The sequence below is a fragment of the Sarcophilus harrisii genome, chromosome 1 (genome assembly GCF_902635505.1).
Source record: "Sarcophilus harrisii chromosome 1, mSarHar1.11, whole genome shotgun sequence".
Taxonomy (NCBI): domain Eukaryota; kingdom Metazoa; phylum Chordata; class Mammalia; order Dasyuromorphia; family Dasyuridae; genus Sarcophilus; species Sarcophilus harrisii.
The window spans coordinates 709,921,722-709,926,993 of record NC_045426.1 but is presented as its reverse complement, the minus strand read 5'-3'; positions in this window follow the sequence as shown (position 1 = coordinate 709,926,993).

The following is a 5,272-nucleotide window of genomic DNA, read 5'->3' as shown; positions in this document are numbered from 1 at the left end:
CCCCCCCCCAGCCCACGCCTAACCACGGCACCGCCCACGCAAGGCTCCCCACGCCCCGCCTCCACGCGCGAGACCCGCCCGCGGCCCCCGCCCGCGCCCCGTGGGCCGCGAGGGGCTGTCACTTGGACCCGCGGCCGCCAGGCCCTTTCCCGAGATTCCTAAAGACAGAATCAGCGGCGGGGGAGGGGCCGCCTCTGCTAATGCGGGCTGGGCCTCAGTTTCCCCCTTTTTCAAAAGGGTCTCCAGCCCTCTCAGCTTTCAAATTCCATGTTCTAAGGGCCCTCCCGGGTCTAGGTTCTATGACCTTTACTGTTCTACCCTGGAGGAAAGTTGAGACCCTCGGGCAGCAGGGCCCAGGCCAGGGGTTCTCGCTGGCAACCTGGCATCTGGCGAAGCTCCTGCCCTGAGCGCTGCCCCCCCCCCCCCAGTCGTTCCTCACTCCCCCCTCCCCCTGCTGCTCCCTAGCAGGACTTATGCTTCTCAAGGACTTAGACTTGTATTTCCCTGCACAGATTAAGTCCGACAAAGATGGGATTGGGGCTGCCGGCGCCTATTTAAGACCATAAAGTGCATCGGTGAGAGCTTCCTCCCAGAGTGACTTTGGTCAAGTCACTTACCTCTCTGAGCCTCCATTTCTTCATCTATAAAGGAGGCTGGCGATCCCTGTATAACCTGTAACCCACAGGGCTGTTGGGAGGGCCTGGTCTGCTTGGTCCCTCGCAGGGCTCGGAAAATTCAGTTATGGGCCTTGCGATGGGGCCGGACTGAGTCAGTCAGAGGCATTCGGCCTCCACTGAACCAAGTGTGAACTAGTGTGGGAAAAGGCCCGAACAATTCCAGTACTTCAACTACATAAAAGAGGAAAAGTTTGTTCCGGGGAAGGGATTTGGGAGCACTCAGGGGGCAGATCTGGAGTCCAAGATTCCAACGTCCAGCGGCTTAGAGTAAGAGTCAAGTCCCCGAGGAGGGATCTCTGGAGGAGAAAGCTCACTCCGGCCGACACCTCGGTCTCCCGCCCACCCCCACCCCCTTTGGACAAAGGCCTCCAGGGGACCAGATGATTTCCATTTTTTTCATGGCTGTCCTGACCCCAGCAGCATCCCCAGAACAGCAGAGATGACCATAGATGTTTGCACCCAGAACAGAGACCAGATGGGCTCCAAACGGAGCCCGAGACGGGCTGTCACAGGCAAGGACAGACTCCATATCTACAACCCAGACTAAGGGACTCCAACAAAAGGATTTCTCGGATCCGGGACATTCCAGCCATATGAGATCTCTGAGCTTGTGCCCAATCCCGCCTTGGAAATGACTCCTATATGTTCACGGAAGACTGTGTCCCAGACTTTTTTTTTGGGAGGGGGGGAATGTTGGGTACCAACTATTCTTACCATATTACTTTAGTTTTTCTTTTAAAACAGAATTGTATTTTTCCAATTACATTCGTTGTTTTGAGTTCCAAACTTTTCTCCTCCCTTCCCGCCTCCCCAAGAAACCAAGCATTCTGACACAGGGTATACGCGTGCAGCCACGGCAAACAGGTTTTCATGTTGTAAAAAAAAGAAGCAGAACGAAAAAGAAAAACCATGAAGTAAAAAAGGAGAAAACGACGTTTCTGCTGTATCACTTTCACGAATATCTTCTAAAAGCTAATCATCTGGCTGACTGGTCTCAGCCGAAAATGAGGGCCGCACACCGATGGGGGCTTGGGAGCTATTGCATTAGAAAGATAATGTACCCTCTTCCCTCCAGTCCCTTGGGGTCAACCCTAGAACTTGAGTGGATAAGGTCAGTATCTGGGGACTTAGCCCACCAACGAGGGAAAGGAAATGGGGTTAGGAAAGGTGCCCCAGAGCATCCCTAGCTTGTTGTTAGTTGCGTTGGGTACAAACATTTCCACTTCTGGCTTTCCCCCCTGAGGAAGGATATGGGGGTGGTTATTTTTGGGTCGCACAAAACAGATCAAATGGCCTTGAATCCATAAAGACCTTTGTCTTTCCACATGATCATGAAAAAGTAAAAAGAAAAGGATCCAAGGATGCAAACATAAGTTTAACTGCAAATGCTCACTGGGCAAATGTTATCCAAGAACCACGGGAGGAAATGAGCTACGTATACCTCCCTGATCCTCAGTTTCTCTATCTGTGGAATGAGAATAATATCTGTGGTTCTTGCCTCACAGAATTGTGAGAATCAAATGAGATAAAGAATATAAAGTGATCTACAAACTTTAAAACATCTAGTAGTAACAGTAGTAGCAGTAGCAGTGGTAGTAACAGTAACAGTAGTAGCAGTAGTAGTAACAGTAACAGTAGTAGCAGTAGTAATAACAGTAGTAGCAGTAGCCACAGCAGCAGTAGCAGTAGTAGTAACAGTAACAGTAGTAGTAGTAGTAGTAGTAGCAGCAGCAATAGTAGTAACAGTAACAGTAGTAGCAGCAGTAGCAGCAGCAGTAGTAGCAGTAGTAGTAACAGTAACATTACTAGTAAAGTAGTAAAATTACTAGTAGCAGTAGCAGTAGTAATAGCAGCAGCAGTAGTAGCAGTAGTAGTAGTGAATATTTCTGTTGCCCCAGATTTTAAAAGAAAAGGAGGAAGGACTTCAGCGTGTTGGGTGGAATCACATGCAAAGTCAAGAATAAGAATTATTCATGCTAAAGTCTCTATTAGTGGAGGGAAGAAGAATAAAAACAGTTCCTGTGTCTGTATATGTCTATGAGTCACTACTTAATGAATCCGGGCTATCCCCTGGCAGGTCAAATACTGGTGCTGGAGCGGAAATTCTTTGGCCACATGGGGAGAAGATGGGACTTATCGGACTTACTTATTGGAAAAGCCCGGATGATAGAGACTAAAGGGAAAAGGACAAGGGGATGGTGGAAGATGAGGGGGAGAGAGAGGATCAAGGAAGAAACAAACACAATTCGAGGAAGGTAGGGAGGCTAGAAGGGGCTGGTGGGCTGCGGACCACAGGGTCATAAAGAGTTGGACACAACTGAATGACTGAACAGCAATAACAACAATGCACCTATATAGAGAAAAAGGGGGGGGGGAGAAGAGAGAAGGGAGGGGGAGAGAGAGAGAGACAGAGACAGAGAGACATAGAGAGACAGAGAAGAGACAGAGAAACAGAGACAAAGAGACAGACAGAGACAGAGCTATAAAATTTGAAAAGCATTATATAAACATTATCTCATTTGCTCCTCACAACCACCCTGGCTGGTAAGTACTGTTATTATCCCAACTTTATAGATATAAAAAATGAGGTCACCAGGGTAATTAACGGTCACACATGAGTGAGTGTCTCAGGGTCACCAGTTAGTGCACGGCTAGGGCTCAATTGGAACTCGGTGCTCCTGACTCCAGCCCTCTGCCCCCTGGGCCGCACTGCTTCTGCTGCTGGGTCCCCACCCTTGGAAGGCTCACGTTAACCCAACATAGCAAGTTCTGGGAGTTCTTGCTCAGGTACAGGTTGGACCAGCTGGCCAGGGAGTTCCCTTGCACTTGGGAGATCCTGTGATTCGATGAACTGGAAGGACAGGACAGGCTCACCGGCTCCTTGTCAGCTCCACACAGGCCGGGTCCACCAACAATCGTCACAGCCCTGACAGCAGCTCCCTCATCGGGGGCACCCGCTCCTGAAATCTTCATCACTCATGGGAATAATTGTTACTAATCTCACTGTTCCAGGACCCATCATTCCCTCCACCAATGCAAAGAAACACACGTGATTAGTAGAGGACAAAAAGCTGCTCTCAACGAGCTTCCATTCTACACCAGCTCCCAGCAGCCCTTTGGGCTGCATTCTCACCTCCACTTTCCTGTTATTACTCCACTGGGTAGGATAGCTCTCTGCTTCTCAGCCACCCCCCCCCCAAATCCCATCCATCCCAGCCTTCCCAGACTCCTCCAGCCCGGTTGCAGAGTCTGAACTTCCTGGTGCTCCCAGCTGACCCCAGCACTGTCCCCTTCTCATTTATCCATCTCCTCTCCAGCTAGACGAGCAGGTCCTTGGGGCAGGGTCTGATCTTAATATCCCATCACACCTCATACAGATACCAGACCCCAAAGTCTGACCGGTGATCCCATCAGGACACTAACCACTGTGTTACATTGGTCAAGTCCCTTTCCTTCTCTGGGTCTCAGTTAAAAAACAAGGAGTGGGGGCAGCTAGGTGGCCCATAGAGGACCCACCCTGAAGTCAGAAGGACCTGAGTTCAAATCTGGTCTCAGATACTTAACATTTCCTAGCTGTGTGACCCTGGGCAAGTCACTTAATCCCAATTGCCTAGGGAAAAAACAAAAAAACAAGGGGTGGATTATAGGAGCTCTTCCAGCTCTGGAAATAGGACCCTGTGATTATCATTGTGGAGCTCAACTGCTGGGATAGGCTTGTCTCCCATGTCTGGCCCAGTGGTGTTGTTAAAACCCAACCAACATTTAGTAGGCACCTGCTGAATGCAAAGCACCGGCTGGCTGTCAGAGAAGATACCACATTTAGGGAAGGCTCCTTTGCTGGCTAAAAGGCTCATTTCTTTTTTCTTCCCAGTGCACTGAGTTCTCCTGAGGAGAAGTCCTAGAATGAGGCAGAACCTTCCAATCTGTGTCAGAAGGAACAGATGAAGGGACTGGGGCCGGTTGGTCTGGGTTAAAGATTTCACGGGTATGATCAGTGTCTCCAGATATCAGAAGCTGTCTGGCCCAGGCCCTTCACCCCGTGTGCCTCAGTTTCCTTATATGTCAAAAGAGCTGAAGAAAGAAATGGCAAATCACTGCCAAGAAAACCCCAAATGGGGCCAGGAGGAGTAGACAGGCCTGAAAAATGCCTGCACTAGGAACACAAAGTGGAAGCTTAACGGCTCCTGGAAGGAGGGGAAGTGTCCTGGAGGGCTCAGAGGGAAGGTTTGGGGCAGGGTGGCCCGGTGCCCTCTGTGGCCTTTTCTGAGAGATCCCCCTCTTCCTTCAGGACCAGCTCAGGGATTGCTTTTTTCCCAGGGTCCCCTCCCACCCCTCCCACTGAGAGCCAGGCCCTCCTCGTGCTTTCCGCGTCCTTTGCCTTCCTCAAGCTTGTGGAGACAGTCCTTGCCGTGCGGACCCTCCCCGCCGGACTGGAGGCTCCTCGAGGGCCATCACCAGATGAGTGACCCCGGAACGACTGGGTTTCCCATAATTCTTTCCACTTTCTCCCATGAGTCTTTGCTGTGTGGTGAGCTGCTGGGAGGGGCTCCTCCCCCTCCCCAGCTCCAGTGAGGCAGTCATGGATCCTTCCTGCG